The 22786-nt window shown below is 41.0% G+C and overlaps 1 pseudogene; it reads left to right on the top strand.

Moving 5' to 3' along the window:
- The first annotated feature begins 1585 nt into the window (after nucleotides 1-1585).
- On the top strand, nucleotides 1586-22557 carry LOC119516973 (annotated as a pseudogene).
- Nucleotides 22558-22786: the final 229 nt, after the last annotated feature.

The raw sequence follows: 22786 nt of genomic DNA, 5'->3' as shown, positions 1-22786 counted from the left end.
TAATGGTACTGTAAACAATCGAAAGTACGATTTGTTTTGTATGACTGCGTGGTATGTGAATATATCTCAATAAAATGATGATTTAAAAAAAAAAAAAAAAAAGAGAGAGGATTGATGATTTCAGCAAGCAGAAGGAAGAATTTCTATCTCTACTTCAGCCAGCCAGTTTCTGGGGAATTCATTGTCACGATGAGTTCCCAACTTGTGGCCAGCCTTGCAGAATTCAGACTTGCCAGTCCTCACGGTTGAGTGAGCCCACTTCTATAATTTACATGATGTAAATATGCACATATACACACACACACTTAGTCTTCTGTCAGTTCTGTTTCTCTGGAGAACCCTAATAGAAGGTGAGAGTTAACCATGCTGATCTCTGTGGGTAAAGTATTCCAGGCAAAGGAAACAGCCAGTGAAGGCCATAGAATGGGAGAGTGCTTGGCGTGTCCGAGAAATACAAGGTCAGTGTGACTTCGCAGTGTGAACGGGGAGAGAGTGGGAGCCATGGAGACGAGGTCCTCTCACATGGGGCTTTTACTCTGCGTGAAGTAGGCCTTTAGAGGGTTTGGAGAGAGGGGTGACCTGATCCGAGTGTCCCAGGTTCACTTGGGCTGCTGTATTGAGAATAAACTGTGGGCGGGTAAGGGAGTCAGACATTGGTCTGGAGGCAATTGCAGTAACCCAGGGAGGAGACCATGGTTGGGGCCAGTTAGTAGCAATGGAGATGGTGAGGGTATATTTTAAAGATGGAAACGATAGGATTTCCTGGTGAATTGTATAACAAGTGTAAAGGGCTGAGGGGCTGAGAAGTCAAGGATGGTTATGTTTGGAGTTCAATTTCCAGAATTATGAAATACCTTCCTCCAAGATAAATCATTGATTTAAGATGTTGGCCCTTAAACCCTTTCCTGAGCCTACCTTGCTAGCAGAAGCAGCCCCTCTTTCCCTGTTTGAGATTAGCAAGCTTTTGTTTAAACACCCTGGAACAACCACGCACGAGGCATTGCCTTGCAAGATGATGCCTTCTCTCCTCTTGTCTCATCCGGCCCTCCCTTCAAGGCCAGTAGATAGACCCAAGACTAGAGTTGGACTCCAGCATGTCTCAGTGGCCAAATACAGAGGGGGACTGGGGGGAGAAACTATATATAGATATATAGAATATATCTATACTATATATATCTATATATATATATAGAAACTATAGGCTTTTGCTAATTTATATTAGCAGAAACCTAGGGGATATGTATGGAAATAGATTCTAAAGATATTAGACCAAAGAGGATAGAAATTAACATTGGATTAGGTTGTATTTAGAGAGATTTTCAATGTAATGAGTTATCTTAAGTGTCTTGGAGTGGCTCTAACAGTTCACTTGGTTGGTTGACGAAAGCTGGACTCAACAGATAATCTACAGCTACATTCAGTGAAGGTGAGAGGACAGAACTTCACTGGAATAACAGAAATAAACCAAAGGCTTAGGGAAGAATGTTGGAGCAGATTTATTGTGTGCCATCTGTGTGCACATGTGCACACATCTCCCCCGAGAGGGCCCAAAAGACATCTGTTTCCTAACCCAAGAAATGCCAGCATGCCCAAAAGCCCTCTGCAGGCTGAGGATGATGGTGGGGATCACTGCCATTGAAATGGGTTCCCCGGTTTCACGGGGAATGATGGGGTCCCTGGGTGCTCAACGCCCGCCGGTGTTGTTTCTCTGCTGGAGACAGGCATGCACAGTTACTGCAGTGGGCAGCAGAGACAGTGTGGCACTCAGAAGGTTTGGTCTGCCAGAGAGAATCCTGGCCTCAGTCGTCATCATGGAGAGCCATGGCCTTCCCAGTGTCCAGATGTGAGCAGGTTCGCGGACCCAGGGCCCCTTGGTTGAAGAGCCCTTCAGCAAGGACCCGACACACAACCGCAAATGTGTTCTGCACATTTTCATCTAAGCCTTCCCCAGAGGACCTGTAGCTGTTTACCAAGATCACTGTGAGCTGGGAAAAGGACATTGATGGCCCAGACCTTTTGAAGCCACTGGCCTCTGGCTCTGAGCAGGAGTGAATGCGGAAGACTCCGCGCAGCACTGTGGCCCGCAGTCGGAGGACGGTGCCGAGAGGGCGCAGGAGGGAAGAGGGCTTTGCCCACAGCAGCGTCACCGCGTGCTCCCAGGTCCACAGGTCCACCCTGTGGTCCTCTCCCCAGGACCCGAGTGCATATTTGGATTGAACGGTCAGAAACTAAAAGAACCCCTACAGTGACGCATTACCTAAAGGAATGAAGGCCGGTTTTGCAGGAAGAGACAAGTGGAACCTGTCCTCCCCCTCTCCACCCTCTATGACGACAGAAAACTGTTCCAAGGACACCTGTGCCACCGTCAAAAATGTGAGAGATGTGTGAGCGATGTACCCTGTCATGTTACATTTAACTTTGCTGGGTCTGCAAAAACCAGACGGATCTTGACAAATGACTGAGGATTATAATAAACTTAATCAGATGATAGCTTCAATTATAGCAGCTGTTCCAGATGGGGTATCTTTACTGAAACAAATCATCACAATTCACAGTTATTGATCAGTCAAATGCTTGTTTCTAAAGCAATTTGTAGTTACTACCACAAGCATTTTACTTTCACCTGCCAGTAACAACAGTACACCTTTTCTATCTAGCCTCAGGGCTGTGTCAGTTTTCCCTCTTTTGCCATAATCTAGTCCACAAAGATACTGATTGTTTTGACACCCTTCAGAACATCCCATTGGTCCACTACACTGGACATGTTAAACAGTGAATAGCAAGTGCCTTATATTCCTTTGTAAGACCAATTGATAATAAATTTTATTTGTGTGAAATTACTTGGTGTAATAAGTGTAAATTTGAAATAATGTTTATGGAAGGTAAAAGGATTGGCCATTGGCGTTCTTAGATTCTAGGTTTTGGGACATTCAATCTGTGTACTTATGTGGAATGTGGAAGGAAGTCAGTGGTTCTCCTCAATTTACAGCCTAAAACTGTGGTGAGAGGAGTTAAAACCTTTACATGGGAGTGCATATACAGAGGTGGCACCTTCAGCTGTTTACCAGCACTGAAATGTTGTGCCAGGAATGCAAGCCCACTGGTCTTTGAACGTGTTTCAGCACTGAGCTGCCATACTCGTGAATGACCCGGTTGTGTGGTTAAGGCTGGGGCATGTTCCCGATCATGTTTGTAGAGTTTTGGTCGGGAAGCACCTGTGGTGTAGACGGAAGGAAAGGAAAGCCGTCCACCCTGCATCAGATTAGTACCGAGTTACTTGGAGCACATACTTCTAGATTTCTAAATGTTTAAAAGGCACTTTTCATAATGGAAAACTAAAGAATATAGGGAAGTTGTTGGGGAGAAATCATTTTCAGATTTAACTAGAGTTGTATCGGGGCTTGTTTCCTTTAAGTATCCATTGCTACCTATAATCTATTTATTAAGAGAGAAATTAAATTTGAATCCAAAAATTTTGCTCTGCTTTGTCCCCCCAGAAGTTGAAAAAACCCTTGTTTATGCAATTTTCCTGAAACTTTGAAATTATTTCAAAATAAAAAGTTTAAAGGGGTGGGGAGTCTTGGGTTGTTGTTTTTTATTTTTTTTAAACTTTGTTTAGATACAGCACTTTTTTTTTTTTAAACACTGAAAAGTTTCTAAATCTTCTGAAATCTGCTCCTATTGGCATCCTTGATTTAAATGAGTTTGCATCACTATTGGGAGTGGAGAAATGAAGTTTGTGACATCACAAATGTGTTACATGGTATTTACCTAATTTCAGACAGATAGAAGAATCACATTCAATAGATGTGCATTGTCTACAAATTTTTCATGTTTTTTAAGTTTTAGTAATAGAGGAATAATGTTGTTTTAAAAAATTGAACATGACAATTGGAAATTACATGTATAGTAAGTAATAAATTTATGATCAGTTAGAACTACAGGAGTCTAAAATAGTGAGCATTTCAGAGCCCTTTTGTAGACTGAGCTCTGTCATATACGTTTGAAAGACAAAAATACATACTAGGTAGGGGAGGCGGGGCAAGATGGCGGACTGGTGAGCTGTATGTTTTAGTTACTCCTCCAGGAAAGTAGGTAGAAAGCCAGGAACTGCGTGGACTGGACACCACAGAGCAATCTGACTTTGGGCATACTTCATACAACACTCATGAAAACGTGGAACTGCTGAGATCAGCGAAATCTGTAAGTTTTTGCGGCCAGGGGACCCGCGCCCCTCCCTGCCAGGCTCAGTCCCGTGGGAGGAGGGGCTGTCAGCTCCGGGAAGGAGAAGGGAGTACTGCAGTGGCTGCTCTTATCGGAAACTCATTCTACTGATCCAGACTCCAACCACAGATAGACTGAGACCAGACACCAGAGAATCTGAGAGCAGCCAGCCCAGCAGAGAGGAGACAGGCATAGAAAAAAACAGCACAAAAAACTCCAAAATATAAGCGGAGGATTTTTGGAGTTCTGGTGAACATAGAAAGGGGAAGGGCAGAGCTCAGGCCCTGAGGCGCATATGCAAATCCCGAAGAAAAGCTGATCTCTCTGCCCTGTGGACCTTTCCTTAATGGCCCTAATTGCTTTGTCTATTAGCATTTCAATAACCCATTAGATCTCTGAGGAGGGCCCTTTTTTTTAATCCTTTTTTCTTTTTCTAAAACAATTACTCTAAGAAGCCCAATACAGAAAGCTTCAAAGACTTGCAATTTGGGCAGGTCAAGTCAAGAGCAGAACTAGGAGAGCTCTGAGACAAAAGGCAATAATCCAGTGGCTGAGAAAATTCACTAAACACCACAACTTCCCAAGAAAAGGGGGGTGTCCGCTCACAGCCATCATCCTGGTGGACAGGAAACACTCCTGCCCATCACCAGCCGCATAGCCCAGAGCTGCCCCAGACAACCCAGTGTGACGGAAGTGCTTCAAATAACAGGCACACACCACAAAACTGGGCGTGGACATTAGCCTTTCCTGCAGCCTCAGCTGATTGTCCCAGAGTTGGGAAGGTAGAGCAGTGTGAATTAACAAAGCCCCATTCAGCCATCATTTCAGCAGACTGGGAGCCTCCCTACACAGCCCAGCAGCCCAGAACTGCCCTGGGGGGACGGCACTCACCTGTGACATAGCACAGTCATCCCTCAACAGAGGACCCGGGGTGCACGGCCTGGAAGAGGGACCCACTTGCAAGTCTCAGGAGCCATACGCCAATACCAAGGACTTGTAGGTCAGTGGCAGAGACAAACTGTGGCAGGACTGAACTGAAGGATTAGACTATTGCAGCAGCTTTAAAACTCTAGGATCACCAGGGAGATTTGATTGTTAGAGCAACCCCCCCCTCCCTGACTGCCCAGAAACACGCCCCATATACAGGGCAGGCAACACCAACTACACACGCAAGCTTGGTACACCAATTGGACCCCACAAGACTCACTCCCCCACTCACCAAAAAGGCTAAGCAGGGGAGAACTGGCTTGTGGAGAACAGGTGGCTCGTGGACACCACCTGCTGGTTAGTAAGAGAAAGTGTACTCCACAAAGCTGTAGATCTGATAAATTAGAGATAAGGACTTCAATTGGTCTACAAATCCTAAAAGAACCCTATCAAGTTCAGCAAATGCCACAAGGCCAAAAACAACAGAAAATTATAAAGCATATGAAAAAACCAGACGATATGGATAACCCAAGCCCAAGCACCCAAATCAAAAGACCAGAAGAGACACAGCACCTAGAGCAGCTACTCAAAGAACTAAAGATGAACATTGAGACCATACTACGGAATACAAAGGAAATCAAGAAGACCCTAGAAGAGCATAAAGAAGACATTGCAAGACTAAATAAAAAAATGGATGATCTTATGGAAATTAAAGAAACTGTTGACCAAATTAAAAAGATTCTGGACACTCATAGTACAAGACTAGAGGAAGTTGAACAACGAATCAGTGACCTCGAAGATGACAGAATGGAAAATGAAAGCATAAAAGAAAGAATGGGGAAAAAAATTGAAAAAATCGAAATGGACCTCAGGGATATGATAGATGATATGAAATGTCCAAATATAAGACTCATTGGTGTCCCAGAAGGGGAAGAAAAGGGTAAAGGTCTAGGAAGAGTATTCAAAGAAATTGTTGGGGAAAACTTCCCAAATCTTCTAAACAACATAAATACACAAATCATAAATGCTCAGCGAACCCCAAATAGAATAAATCCAAATAAACCCACTCCGAGACATATACTGATCACACTGTCAAACACAGAAGAGAAGGAGCAAGTTCTGAAAGCAGCAAGAGAAAAGCAATTCACCACATACAAAGGAAACAGCATAAGACTAAGTAGTGACTACTCAGCAGCCACCATGGAGGCGAGAAGGCAGTGGCACGATATATTTAAAATTCTGAGTGAGAAAAATTTCCAGCCAAGAATACTTTATCCAGCAAAGCTCTCCTTCAAATTTGAGGGAGAGCTTAAATTTTTCACAGACAAGCAAATGCTGAGAGAATTTGCTAACAAGAGACCTGCCCTACTGGAGATACTCAAGGGAGCCCTACAGACAGAGAAACAAAGAAAGGACAGAGAGACTTGGAGAAAGGTTCAGTACTAAAGAGATTCAGTATGGGTACAATAAAGGATATTAATAGACAGAGGGGAAAAATACGACAAACATAAACCAAAGGATAAGATAGCCGATTCAAGAAATGCCTTCACGGTTATAACGTTGAATGTAAATGGATTAAACTCCCCAATTAAAAGATATAGATTCACAGAATGGATCAAAAAAAAATGAACCATCAATATGTTGCATACAAGAGACTCATCTTAGACACAGGGACACAAAGAAACTGAAAGTGAAAGGATGGAAAAAAATATTTCATGCAAGCTACAGCCAAAAGAAAGCAGGTGTAGCAATATTAATCTCAGATAAAATAGACTTCAAATGCAGGGAGATTTTGAGAGACAAAGAAGGCCACTACATACTAATAAAAGGGGCAATTCAGCAAGAAGAAATAACAATCGTAAATGTCTATGCACCCAATCAAGGTGCCACAAAATACATGAGCGAAACACTGGCAAAACTAAAGGAAGCAATTGATGTTTCCACAATAATTGTGGAAGACTTCAACACATCACTCTCTCCTATAGATAGATCAACCAGACAGAAGACCAATAAGGAAACTGAAAACCTAAACAATCTGATAAATGAATTAGATTTAACAGACATATACAGGACATTACATCCCAAATCACCAGGATACACATACTTTTCTAGTGCTCATGGAACTTTCTCCAGAATAGATCATATGCTGGGACATAAAACAAGCCTCAGTAAATTTAAAAAGATTGAAATTATTCAAAGCACATTCTCTGACCACAATGGAATACAATTAGAAGTCAATAACCATCAGAGACTTAGAAAATTCACAAATACCTGGAGGTTAAACAACACACTCCTAAACAACCAGTGGGTTAAAGAAGAAATAGCAAGAGAAATTGCTAAATATATAGAGACGAATGAAAATGAGAACACAACATACCAAAACCTATGGGATGCAGCAAAAGCAGTGCTAAGGGGGAAATTTATAGCACTAAACGCATATATTAAAAAGGAAGAAAGAGCCAAAATCAAAGAAGTAATGGATCAACTGAAGAAGCTAGAAAATGAGCAGCAAACCAATCCTAAACCAAGTAGAACAAAAGAAATAACAAGGATTAAAGCAGAAATAAATGACATAGAGAACAAAAAAACAATAGAGAGGATAAATATCACCAAAAGTTGGTTCTTTGAGAAGATCAACAAGATTGACAAGCCCCTAGCTAGACTGACAAAATCAAAAAGAGAGAAGACCCATATAAACAAAATAATGAATGAAAAAGGTGACATAACTGCAGATCCTGAAGAAATTAAAAAAATTATAAGAGGATACTATGAACAACTGTATGGCAACAAACTGGATAATGTAGAGGAAATGGACAATTTCCTGGAAACATATGAACAACCTAGACTGACCAGAGAAGAAATAGAAGACCTCAACCAACCCATCACAAGCAAAGAGATCCAATCAGTCATCAAAAATCTTCCCACAAATAAATGCCCAGGGCCAGATGGCTTCACAGGGGAATTCTACCAAACTTTCCAGAAAGAACTGACACCAATCTTACTCAAACTCTTTCAAAACATTGAAGAAAAGGGAACACTACCTAACTCATTTTATGAAGCTAACATCAATCTAATACCCAAACCAGGCAAAGATGCTACAAAAAAGGAAAACTACCGGCCAATCTCCCTAATGAATATAGATGCAAAAATCCTCAACGAAATACTTGCAAATCGAATCTAAAGACACATTAAAAAAATCATACACCATGACTAAGTGGGGTTTATTCCAGGCATGCAAGGATGGTTCAACATAAGAAAATCAATGTATTACAACACATTAACAAGTCAAAAGTGAAAAATCAATTGATCATCTCAATAGGTGCTGAAAAAGCATTTGACAAAATCCAACATCCCTTTTTGATAAAAACACTTCAAAAGGTAGGAATTGAAGGAAACTTCCTCAACATGATAAAGAGCATATATGAAAAACCCACAGCCAGCATAGTACTCAATGGTGAGAGACTGAAAGCCTTCCCTCTAAGATCAGGAACAAGACAAGGATGACCGCTGTCACCACTGTTATTCAACATTGTGCTGGAAGTGCTAGCCAGGGCAGTCTGGCAAGACAAAGAAATAAAAGGCATCCAAATTGGAAAAGAAGAAGTAAAACTGTCATTGTTTGCAGATGATATGATCTTATATCTAGAAAACCCTGAGAAATCGACGATACAGCTACTAGAGCTAATAAACAAGTTTAGCAAAGTAGCGGGATACAAGGTTAATGCACATAAGTCAGTAATGCTTCTATATGCTAGAAATGAACAAACTGAAGAGACACTCAAGAAAAAGATACCATTTTCAATAGCAACTAAAAAAATCAAGCACCTAGGAATAAACTTAACCAAAGATGTAAAAGACCTATACAAAGAAAACTACATAACTCTACTAAAAGAAATAGAAGGGGACCTTAAAAGATGGAAAAATATTCCATGTTCATGGATAGGAAGACTAAATGTCATTAAGATGTCAATTCTACCTAAACTCATCTACAGATTCAATGCAATCCCAATCCAAATTCCAACAACCTACTTTGCAGACTTGGAAAATCTAGTTATCAAATTTATTTGGAAAGGGAAGATGCCTCGAATTGCTAAAGACACTCTAAAAAAGAAAAACGAAGTGGGAGGACTTACACTCCCTGACTTTGAAGCTTATTATAAAGCCACAGTTGCCAAAACAGCATGGTACTGGCACAAAGATAGACATATAGATCAATGGAATCGAATTGAGAATTCAGAGATAGACCCTCAGATCTATGGCCGACTGATCTTTGATAAGGCCCCCAAAGTCACTGAACTGAGCCATAATGGTCTTTTCAACAAATGGGGCTGGGAGAGTTGGATATCCATATCCAAAAGAATGAAAGAGGACCCCTACCTCACACCCTACACAAAAATTAACTCAAAATGGACCAAAGATCTTAATATAAAAGAAAGTACCATAAAACTCCTAGAAGATAATGTAGGAAAACATCTTCAAGACCTTGTATTAGGCAGCCACTTCCTAGACTTTACACCCAAAGCACAAGCAACAAAAGAGAAAATAGATAAATGGGAACTCCTCAAGCTTAGAAGTTTCTGCACCTCAAAGGAATTTCTCAAAAAGGTAAAGAGGCAGCCAACTCAATGGGAAAAAATTTTTGGAAACCATGTATCTGACAAAAGACTGATATCTTGCATAGATAAAGAAATCCTACAACTCAATGACAATAGTACAGACAGCCCAATTATAAAATGGGCAAAAGATATGAAAAGACAGTTCTCTGAAGAGGAAATACAAATGGCCAAGAAACACATGAAAAAATGTTCAGCTTCACTAGCTATTAGAGAGATGCAAATTAAGACCACAATGAGATACCATCTAACACCGGTTAGAATGGCTGCCATTAAACAAACAGGAAACTACAAATGCTGGAGGGGATGTGGAGAAATTGGAACTCTTATTCATTGTTGGTGGGACTGTATAATGGTTCAGCCACTCTGGAAGTCAGTCTGGCAGTTCCTTAGAAAACTACATATAGAGCTACCATTCGATCCAGCGATTGCACTTCTCGGTATATACCCGGAAGATCGGAAAGCAGTGACACGAACAGATATCTGCACGCCAATGTTCATAGCAGCATTATTCACAATTGCCAAGAGATGGAAGCAACCCAAATGTCCTCCAACAGATGAGTGGATAAATAAAATGTGGTATATACACACGATGGAATACTACGCGGCAGTAAGAAGGAACGATCTCATGAAACATATGACAACATGGATGAACCTTGAAGACATAATGCTGAGCGAAATAAGCCAGGCACAAAAAGAGAAATATTATATGCTACCACTAATGTGAACTTTGAAAAATGTAAAACAAATGGTTTATAATGTAGAATGTAGGGGAACTAGCAATAGAGAGCAATTAAGGAAGGGGGAACAATAATCCAAGAAGAACAGATAAGCTATTTAACGTTCCGGGGATGCCCAGGAATGACTATGGTCTGTTAATTTCTGATGGATATAGTAGGAACAAGTTCACAGAAATGTTGCTATATTAGGTAACTTTCTTGGGGTAAAGTAGGAACATGTTGGAAGTTAAGCAGTTATCTTAGGTTAGTTGTCTTTTTCTTACTCCCTTGTTATGGTCTCTTTGAAATGTTCTTTTATTGTATGTTTGTTTTCTTTTTAACTTTTTTTTCATACAGTTTATTTAAAAAAGAAGGGAAAGTTAAAAAAAAAAAAAAAAAAGAAAAACAAGGAAAAAAAAAAGATGTAGTGCCCCCTTGAGGAGCCTGTGGAGAATGCAGGGGTATTCGCCTACCCCACCTCCATGGTTGCTAACATGACCACAGACATAGGGGACTGGTGGTTTGATGGATTGAGCCCTCTACCACAGGTTTTACCCTTGGGAAGACGGTTGCTGCAAAGGAGAGGCTAGGCCTCCCTATGGTTGTGCCTAAGAGCCTCCTCGCGAATGCCTCTTTGTTGCTCAGATGTGGCCCTCTCTCTCTGGCTAAGGCAACTTGAAAGGTGAAATCACTGCCCTCCCCCCTATGTGGGATCAGACACCCAGGGGAGTGAATCTCCCTGGCAACATGGAATATGACTCCCGGGGAGGAATGTAGACCCTGCATCGTGGGACGGAGAACATCTTCTTGACCAAAAGGGGGATGTGAAAGGAAATGAAATAAGCTTCAGTGGCAGAGAGAATCCAAAAGGAGCCGAGAGGTCACTCTGGTGGGCACTCTTATGCACACTTTAGACAACTCTTTTCAGTTTCTAAAGAATTGGGGTAGCTGGTGGTAGATACCTGAAACTATCAAACTACAACCCAGAACCCATGAATCTCGAAGACAGTTGTATAAAAATGTAGCTTATGAGGGGTAACAGTGGGATTGGGAAAGCCATAAGGACCACACTCCACTTTGTCTAGTTTATGGATGGATGAGTAGAAAAACAGGGGAAGGAAACAAACAGACAAAGGTACCCAGTGTTCTTTTTTACTTCAATTGCTCTTTTTCACTCTAATTATTATTCTTGTTATTTTTGTGTGTGTGCTAATGAAGGTGTCAGGGATTGATTTGGGTGATGAATGTACCACTATGTAATGGTACTGTAAACAATCGAAAATATGATTTGTTTTGTATGACTGCATGGTATGTGAATATATCTCAATAAAATGAAGATTAAAAAAAAAAATACATACTAGGTAGTCCCTGACTTTAATGCAGTATTAGAGGAAACCAGGAAACAAATAACCACATAATAGGACCAAAGGTCCCTCAGAGGAAGGAATAAAGTATTAAATGAGCAAGAATGGAGTGACTACTGAATTATAATAAAACTGAAGGGTGAATAGAAGTCTCCAGGCAGCGGAAGGGGAAGAGGAAAGAAAGCATTCACATGGCTGAGAGGTGAAGGGCACTGGGAGGCTGGGAGGAACTCAGTGTGCTGGAGCAGCAGCTTTTGCACTTCTGACCACACCCTACAGAGAGAAGGACATTTTCCATGGTTATTTGGTGCACATGGAAGTATTTCTAAAAACAAAACTTAACCCAATTAAAAAAAGGGCAAAAGACTTGTATAGACATCTGTCCAAAGAAGATGTGCAAATAGCCAAAATGCACACAAGATTCTCCACATCATCAGCCTTCAGGGAAATGCAAATCAAAACCACAAGGAGATACCATTTCACACTCTTCAGAATGGCTACTACTAAAAAAATGGAAAATAATGTGTTGGAAAGGATGTGGAGAAATAGGAAAACTCATTCATTGCTGGTGGCAATGTAAAATGGTGCAGCTGCTGTGGAAGGCAATTTGACAGTTCCTCGGGAAATTAAGTGTAGAATTGCCATATGAACTGGTAATCCCTGTACTAGGTACACACCCAAAAGTATTGAAAGCAGAGATTCAAAAACATATTTGCACACTGATGTTCACAGTGTCTGTATTCACAATTGCCAAAAGATGGAAGCAACTAAAGTGTCCATCAACTGATGAATGGATAAAGAAAACGTGGTATATACTTTATGTGCTGGTTTGGTGCTGTTTTGTACCCTGAAAAGACCATGTTCTTTTAATCCATTCTTGGGGGTGCAGACCTATTGTGAGTAGGACCTTTTGATCAGGTTGTTTCCATTGAGATGTGACCCAGCCCATTCAAGATGGGTCTTAATCCTTTACTGGAGTCCTTTAAGAGAGGATAAATGGAAGAGACATTTGGGGAGAGTGTAAAGAGAGAAACACCCCAGAAATGCTGAGAGAGAACCCGTAGAGGCTCAGAGAGAAAGCCACTGTAATCAGAACCTGAAAGTGACAAAACCCAGGGGTGAAGGACCAGCAGACACCGGCCATGTGCCTTCCTTTCTGACAGAGAAAATCCTGGATGCCAGCAGCCTTTCTTCAGAGAAGGTGTCCTCTTGTTGATGCCTTATTTGGACATTTTCACGGCCTTAGAATTTATAACTTGTAACTTAATAAATCCCCATTGTTAAAAGCCAATCCACTTCTGGGTTTGCATTTTGACAGTTTTAGCAAATCAAAACAACATACAATGGAATAGTATTTAGCCATAAAAAGGAATGCAGTCCTGATACATGTGACAACATAGATGAACTTTGAAGGCATCATGTTGAGTGAAATAAGCTACACACAAAAGGATGAATATTATATGATGTCACTGACTTGAAACAATCAGAATATGCTAACTCAGAGTCAGAATCTAGACTAAAGGTTACCAGGGGATGGGGTGGTGATAGGGAATGGGAAGTTAAGCCTTAAAATATGCAAGCCTCCTATTTGGAATGATGGAAATGTTTTGGTTGTGGATGGTGGTGATGGTAGCAAAACATTGTGAGTATAATTAACAGCACTGAAATATATATCTGAATGTGATTAAAAGGGGGAATGTAAGATTGTATATATGGTAATAGAATAAAAAATTTAAAAAAATCTGTGGAACTACATAGTGAACTCTAAATTAACTATAGTGGACTACAGAGGAAAATTATGAAGATGTGCGATCCAGTGATGTCATCAACATGTGACATAAACAGCTATTAAAAATTTCTCTCCAGAGATTCAATGAAGGAAAGGACAATTCTGAATTGTTTGAAACTCTGGAGGAGGATATAGCCTGGAGAAAGACCCTGCAAATACCGAATTGAAGGAAGAGGAGAATATCGGGCAGGAATCTTCTGTCCCAGACCAGCCAGCCCTCTCCCCTCCCCCTCACTCAGTCTCTGTGCAGGAAGGGCACAGAAACAGCAGACAGGACCCCTCCCACCAGGGACATAGATTTTAAAATCTCTCACAGCAGTGAAAAATACACTTTCTGCTTGAAGACCTGGTGCACAGGGGAGGACATTTCAAGGCCCAGGTTGGTGAGGGACAAAGAGATGAGGAAATACGGACAAAGACTGTGTTTCCAGCCCTGGGTCTGAAAGCCCTTCCCCACCCTTGAGGGACATGGCAGCCAGCAGATGTTTCCTTGCCTTGGAGACAGCTGGAGTGCTAGTCAGCTGAGGGAGTACTTTGCCACAGGTAGAGCCCACACTGAGCCAGATTTTGGCTGGCAAAGGGAGAGCATAGGAATCCCGCAGTCTCACCCGGCTGGGTCAGACACAGCTAATGCTTGGAGGCAAAGCAGCCTCTGAGGACCATTAAGTTACTGAAGAGTGCCATCTGCTGGACAGTCCAGAAAGTAAAATACTTTTTAAAAGATGCACCAGACCCTTTCTTAGGAGCATAGGAGCAGGTCTACATGCCCTATATGGAAACCCAGCCCTGTTTGGGCTGAGAAATAGGGAAGACTCAACTGTTAAAGCAGGGCCCCAAAACAAACCCAGGTCTTGCTAGCCAGTGGAAAATAGAGCAGATTTGTATTACCACACACAGTGAACTTGCTGGGGTGCCCAGTGCCTACCTCCCAATCCTGTGGCAGGTCACAGTGGGTGCCTGATTTGGGGGGGAAGATGGGGGGCAGAGCCAATCTGACAACTGGCCAGGGAGAGAAACAAAGAAAACATAGAGATCAAAGTCAACCAACAAGAAAACCTTAGGCAAAAGAGAGAAAAAAAACCTCCAGAATAAACCAATCAAGAAAAACAGATGCCTAGACAGCAAAATAATAATGAGCCACATCAGGAAATGGGAAGATATGTCCCAGTCAAAGGAAGAAACTAACACCTCAACCGAGATTCAGGAGTTGAAACAACTAATTATAGATGTTCAAGCAAATCTTTTAAGTCAAATCAGCAAGTTGAGAGAGAATGTGAAAAAAAGAGATGAAGGATATAAAGAAGACACTGGGTGATCATAAGGAAGAAATTGTAAGGTTGAAAAAACAAATGGCAGAACTTATGGGAAGGAAAAGCACAATAAAAGAGATGAAAAACACAATGGAGACATACAACAGCAGGCTTGGAGATGCAGAAGAAAGGATCAGTGAACTGGAGGACAGGACATCTGAAACCCTACACCTAAAGGAACAGATAGGGAAAAGCATAGAAAATATGAGCAGGGGCTCAGGGAACTGAATGACAACATGAAGCACACAAATATACATGTTGTATGTGTCCCAGAAGGAGAAGAGAAGGGAAAAGTGGCAGAAGAAATAATAGAGGAAATAATCAATGAAAATTTCCAAACTCTTAGGAAAAACATAAAATTATAGGTCCAAGGAGCATAGTGTACCCCAAACATAATTGATCCAAATAGACCTACTCCAAGACACTTACTAATCAGGTTTTCAAATGTCAAAGACAGAGAATTCTGAACGCAGCAAGAGAAAAGCAATCCATCACATACAAGGGAAGCTCAATGAGGCTAAGTGTGAATCTCTCAGCAGAAACCATGGAGGTGAGAAAGTAGTGGTACGATATATTCAAGATTCTGAAAGAGAAAAACTGCCAACCTGGAGTCCTATATCTGGAAAAACTGTCCTTCAAAAATGAGGGAGAGTTTAAAATATTTACAGATAAACAGACACTGAGAGAGTTCATGAACAGGAGACGTCCTCTACAGGAAATACTAAAGGGAGTGCTACAGATATATAGGAAAAGACAGGAGAGAGAGGTTTGGAGAAGAATGTAGAAATGAAGATATCAAGAGATAGAGAGAGGGTAGAGGTTAAGCATTTGATATTGAAGGGATATAGAATGTTCTAGAGGATTGAGTGTATAGATCCAGAAATGGATAGCACATTACTGTGTGATGGTAGCACAATATTGTTAAGTACACTGAAAAAAAGATGACTGTGAACATGATTGAGAGAAGAAGGTTAGGGGTCTGTATGACACCGGAAGGGAAGATAGAAGATAAAGACTGGACTGTATGAGTTAGTGAAACCTAGAGTGGTTAATAAGTGTGATTAAATGTACAAATATAAGAATGATTTTGCATGAGGGAGCAGCAAGAAGGAATGAAGTTGTGAGGTAAGCAACCAGGTGAATGAACCATGAGGACAGTAGGTTGAGTGAATAAGCAAGAAATGAAAAGACAAATATTATAATGCCTCTCTAATAGGGACTAATAATAATGTGCAAACTCTGAGAATTGAATCTGGGAGCATGGGTTATCAGGGAAGTCATATGTAAATGTTCCTAGATTGTAAACTCTTACAGCAGTCACATCTATTCATGAGTTGTAACAGTTATTTCTAAAGTTTGAGATTTTGAGCTGTTTGTGTGTGACGTGGTCGGTCCCTGGAGCTTTGGGTGTCTGTGTGGTGCCTGGGACTTGGAGCCAGAGTTTGGCAGCTGTGAATGTCAGCATTGCCCCATGAATCAACTGTTAAAGAGGCTGATGAGAGCAGACTTTGATTGGAGATATGAATGAAATGGACTTGGTTGAAATTGGGGTAGATCAGACTAAAGGGTAAAAGATGATATTAACTATGTTTTAAAACTTTGGCTTCTGTGTGGGACCAAAGGAAGAGATATTGATTTGGTGCAAAATCTGTATTTTCTGTAGCACACTATATAATTTAAGTCGTATGGCCAGTTTACTCAAATACCATAATTACATGGAATCTTGAGTAGAGAGTGAGATCTTGTTGGTTTATACAGGTTAGCATGAAGCTCCGATACAACCCAGAGTAATTTGGACAGAGAATAAAAAGTTATTTGCAAAACCCTCATGAGGGACTGGGGAAAATGGGGAAATATTAAACCTCCCCAGCTGGGGAATCCCTGATATTCTCACAAGCATTGGAGACTACCAGCTTAGTAGGTCGAGACCTCAATCTTGGGGCTTGCCCTTATGAAGCTTGTTACTGCAAAGGAGAGGCTAAGCAAACTTATAATTGTGCCTAAGAGTCACCCCCAGAGAACCTCTTGTTGCTCAGATGTGGCTTCTCTCTCTAAGCTAACTTGGCAGGTAAACTCACTGCCCTTCCCCCACGTGGGACCTGACTCCCAGGGGTGAGACTGGACCTGGCACTGTGGGATTGAGAAAGCCTTCTGGACCAAAAGGGGGAAGAGAAATGAAACAAAATAAAAGTTTCAGTTGCTGAGAGATTTCAAATGGAGCTGAGAGGTCATTCTGGAGGTAATTCTTATGCGTTATATAGATATCCCACATTAGTTTTTAGTTTATCAGAATAGTTAGAAGAAAATATCTGAAACTGTGGAACTTCAGTCCAGTATCCTTGATTCTCGAAGGCGAGCGTATAACTATATAACTTACATGGTGTGGCCGTGTGATTGTGAAAACCTGTGGTTCACATTCCCTTTACCCAGTATATAGGCAAATAAGCAGGAAAATGGGGACAAAAAGTAAATGAATAATATGAGGGGAGAGGAGTATGGGATGTTTTGAGTGTTCTTTTTACTTTTATCTTTATTCTTATTTTTATTTTTTGGAGTAATTAAAATGTTCAAAAATTGTGGAGATGAATGCACAACTATATGATGATACTGTGAACAATTCTTTTACACTTTGGATGATTGTATGGTATGTGAATATATATCAATTAAAAAAATGGTAAAAAAAACATTTCTTTTAAGTGCTATTATCCCTTGTACCAAATGTTCCACACCAATGGAAGGTGTTAATAACAGGGTGGTCTATGGGAATCTTGTATTTTATGCATGATTGTTCTGTAAACCCACAAATTCCCTAATATAAAAAAAAATTAAAAAAAAAAAACAAAAAACCACTTACCTTACCTCACTACTGGCAGTACAGTCTTCTCTTGTATTCAGTTTTATTAAAAAAAAAAAACAAAAAAACACACACACCCACACAAAAAAACCCTGGTGAAGGCCTGAGGAATCAAAAGCTGCAGTTTAAGAAACAGCCATGTAGCATCCAGGCCTCTCCGCACTGCTCACGGCCGGTGACAGGGTCTGATTGTATTTTAGGAAGTTGGCTGCAGTCATCCTAGTTTGCTAATGCTGCCAGAATGCAAAACACCAGAGATGGATTGGCTTTTATAAAAGGGGGCTTATTTATTTTATAAAAGGGTCTTAAGGCCATAAAGTGTCCCAGGTAACACATCAGCAATCTGGTAACTTCACTGGAGGATGGCCAGTGGTGTCCGGAAAACCTCTGTTAGCTGGGAAGGCACGTGGCTGGCGTCTGCTCCAAAGTTCTGGTTTCAAAATGGCTTTCTCCCAGGACGTTCCTCTCTGGGCCACAGCTCCTCTTCAAAATGTCACTCTCAGTTGCTCTTGGGGCATTTGTCCTCTCTTAGCTTCTCTGGAACAAAAGTCTGCTTTCAAAGGCTGTCTCCAAAATGTCTCTGTAAGCTGCAGCTCCTCTCTCAACTCCTGTGTGTCCTTCAAAGTGTCCCTCTTGGCTGTGGCAAGCTCGCTCCTTCTGTGTGAGCTTATATAGTGCTTCAGTAAATTCATCAAGGCCCACGCTGAATGGGTGGGGCCACATCTCCATGGAAATTATCTAATGAAAGATCTTGCCCACCGTTGAGTGATCACATCTCCACAGAAAAAGTCTCCAACCCAATCAGCACCAATATGTTTCCTGCCCACAGAAGACTGCATCAAACATAATGGCGTTTGGGGACATAATACATCCAAACCGGCACAGTCGTCTAGTGGAGTGTTGAATTTAGAGTCAGGAAATTTGGAATCTGCATTTATCCATTTCTTCAGCAAGTATATGTTTCCTGTTATTCTAAATGCTGGATATGCAGAGATAAATAAACAAAGTCCCCAGCCTCAGAAAGCTCATGGACTGGAAGGGCTCCAATCCTGGGCCTTTTATTTATTCGCATTAAGACTGTAAATCCTTTGCATATCCTACCTGCGCTTTCCATGTGAGGGGGAGAAACCCGGGCCTGGCTTATTTAAACATTAAGTAAATGTCAGTTCTCTCCCTCCCAGAATGGAACGTGGCTTGAAGGGACAAGTAACTAGTGGTAAATAAACAAGATTATTTTTGTTTTCTGCTTCAGCCATTTTAGAAAATCTATAGATTATGTTGATTATTGACTAGGGTGTTTTGCTTTTTAAAAACTTTGATTAAATTTTAAAAATGGTTTGAAATTGCATTGGAACATTGATATGGTTTGTTTTAGCTTGGATTTTGGGTTTGGCTCTGGTATCTGGTAGGAACTGAATTGGTAAGATAAAAAGGAGATGTATCTACCATGTCTCAAAAAAAATAATCAAAATACATAGGGTTGTCAAATGAGGATTAAATGACAATATTTTTAAGTACTTTTTTTAAAAAGTATTTTTTTAGAAGTATTTTTAAAGTACAGGGCCTGGCATATAGTAAGTACTACATAAGAATTTAAGTTAAAAAATATAAAGAAATGGGACTGAACTGAATCTGTTATTGTTGAGGCTGTAATTGCATAGCTATTAGTGCTTTGAACCTTTTATCAACCCACCCATGTCTTTTTAGATGGTAGAGGACACGCTGCTTCTTTTAGAGAGCCCTTGACTGATGTTTCTGCCAGCATGTCACGCATCAGGCTATCTATAGCGTTCAGGCCTTCCACGAACAGATTGTTATTGCAGAAAAAGCTCCAGCAGAAAGCAAACTGATCGTTCCCACTCCCGGAGAAGCAGGTGGTGAGTCACATGTTTTATGTTCCCCTTAAGAAAGCGAGAATCTCAGCACATTTGCTGGTAATTTCTTAATGTGGCCATAGTGCTGTTATCTTTGGAAATAAGCTTGGAGGAGTCTAACTGGGCTCTCCCTCTCTGCGTCTGAGTTCTCTTGAGCCCATTTTGTGAGTGGCATCGTGCCCAGGAGGTGGGTGTTTGGAGCCGGGTTTGTGGTTTCTTAGCGCACGTTGCTGTGGCTGCTGCCCCGGAGGTGTCCCCTCTGTGCGCTCAGCCCTGCAGCGATGCCTGTGCTCCTTCCGGACCTGTGGTGGCAGGAGCCGAGCTGAGCGCAGCTTCCGTGACTGACGGGCCTGTGTGTCCAAATGGGCGTATGTGAGTGGGAAGACAGACGAGGCAGGTGAAGCTCACACAAAAGCAATATGACTATTCTCTCCAAATCAGTTTGTGCAGAAAACAAAAATTTGTGCAGAAAAAGAAAAGTAATCATGGTTCACTACTTAGTTGTTCTGTATAAGGTGTTTTTACGTAGTCCTGTTAGTGTTAACCCTGAACACTGGTCTAACCAAAATTATGATCCAGCCACATTGGGACAGTGGAGAAAAGGCAGAGAAATCCTCAGTGGATTAATCTTTTAAAATTAATGATTAAAACAGAAAAATTAAGAGGTAGCATCATAACTTCAGACATGTTATTTAGAGACATGGAGATAAATACCAGTCAGACAGGTTAAAAAGTCTGGTGATAGGATTTATTTTATATACACATATCCTTGTATTTCTTCATTTTGAAAACTGTCCCTGGTTAATATGCTAGAACGGCACCAGCCCATGTGGCAGCCACTAGCTACGGTGACTGAGCCTTTCAGATGTGGTTGGTGTGAAATGAGATGGGCTGTAAGAGCAAAACACACACCAGATTTTGAAGACTTAGTGTAAAAAAAAAGAATGTAAAACACCCTATTAATGTCTTGATTGATTACTCATTGAAACATAGTATTTAAGGATCTCATGGGTTAAATAAAATATATTACTAAAATTAAAAAAAAAAATACCAATCAGAATTGAAAATGGTTGCCCCTGGGGAGAGAGAGATGGAACTGCTGTTTTTCATATCAAAGCTTGTAAAACAATTTGACTCTTTCAACTGGGCACATGTATAACTTTGATGAAGATACAAACTTTTGAAGTAAATTTGTTAAACGGTGGCAATAAAAAAAAAAAGAAGAAGAAGGCAGGAGGTGTGGGGCCAGGGGGGCCATGGCGGCCGTGGCGTCAGCCTGGAAGCAACTCTGGAGCTGCTGCAGGTGGTTGGTTTGACACTGTCATCCTGATGATGACACATACTGGCTTTCCATGAAGCTATTTCCACGCCTTTTCCCAGGATTGTACCACAGTCCATATGAAGAGCCCAAAGGGGCCAATTAGTGTTTATTTGTGTGAAAAGAAACAGGCAGGACAAGTACCACGAGCTTGAGGGCAGCAGGGCTTCTTGATTGAAAACATTGCTCTAAGGCACTTTGATCAAGGTAAATACAAAGAGATTTAACATGATTTTGAAAAAATAAATACATTTCTACACTAGCATTATTGCTTTATTATGATCATAAGAGCAATACGTGGTCATTGCAGAAAATTTGGAAAATGCAGAGAAATATGAAGAATCATCCATATTTCTTCCTTAGATATATTTCTATCCAAATATTTTTATGTACATAGTTGGAACATTCAAAATAAAATTTTCTATCAGAATTATGAACTTTAGAGCCCATAAAGTTCAAAATAGAGAAAATTTTATCACTTTAATTATAGTCTTACAAGAAAATGTTTTGAAAATTCCATGAAGTGACGAGCGCAGCCCCTGCTGAAGAGGATGGGGCTGGGGCAGCGGGACGAGTCTGATCTCCCCGGTGAAGATCAGAGCGCAGAACCTGCCTCAGGTCTAGGTTGTGGATTCCTGAGGTGGAAGACGTGGTGATGGTGAGTGGAGGGTCCACTGCTGAAACAGCGACTTATTCAGCTTGCTGGAATACATCGGAGGCATGATTCTTCTTAGTGAGTTGTCCAGAAGGCGTATCTGTTCTATAAACAAATTCATCTGAATTGGAAGGAGTGAATGTGTGGTTGTCATCAGAGTGGTCAAAAAAAAAGGCTACAGTGATTTGTCAAAAAGAAGAGTTTCTCCAGAGGAAGCAATCAAACATGAAGACAAATTCACCAAATCCAAAACCGTGGACAGCATTCTTTGTCTTCGATGAGCTGCCGGAGAGCGCGTTCCAGGATGCCTCATCTTCGATGACAAGTACAAGAGACCCCGACCCCACACGGTGCCTGTGATGCGTTTAAGCCTGCAGGCTCAGACCCATCTATTTTGGATAGTTTTTATTTGAATGAAGATGAATGGGAAGTATTCACTACCTGTATTAATGGGCATTTGACCTCACAAGCTGTCAAAATTCAAGCTGATATTGAAGTGGCTTATTATGGTTTTGAAGGCACTGATGATGTACCAGAAGCCCTGAGAGCAGGTTTGAATTGTCCCACAGAAACCATGCCTATCAACATTAATCTAGCAGCTCCTCCTCAGTGTGTCATGACTACAACAACCCTGGAGGGAACAGAAGGTCTCTGTCCTCAATCAAGCTATGGCTGTTATCAAAGAAAAGATTGAGGAAAAGTGGGGTGTCTTCAATGATCAGATGGAGCCCAAAGTGGTTACAGAGACAGATAAAACCGAACTTGCCAGACAGCTGGAAAGGCTTGAGAGAGAAATGCAGAAGTGGATGGAGATGATGATGCAGAAGAAATGGAAGCCAACATGAAGATTAACTTTGTGGGCAACAGAGTCCAATTTAAGGAACATAAAGCAGCCTTTCCGGCTGCATAATCCTAGATTTGAAAGTCTTCCAGTGTTGAATACTTCAAAGTGAATAGTTTTTATTTCCAAGTATTTAAATATTCAACAGACCGTAACATGAAATGCCCTGCTTCTTGTCATCTGTTTCACACAGTAGCTCCAATAGATTGAGCATTTTTTAAGGGAGTGGCCTAATTTCACTACAGACAGTCTTTAAGGTAGAACAGTCCTAAAACCTGGCCTGTGATTTCTGTTTCTG

Source organism: Choloepus didactylus, chromosome 20 (genome assembly GCF_015220235.1).
Source record: "Choloepus didactylus isolate mChoDid1 chromosome 20, mChoDid1.pri, whole genome shotgun sequence".
NCBI lineage: Eukaryota > Metazoa > Chordata > Mammalia > Pilosa > Megalonychidae > Choloepus > Choloepus didactylus.
Note: the sequence above shows the minus strand (reverse complement) of the source record. Positions and strands in the feature narration are given on the sequence as shown.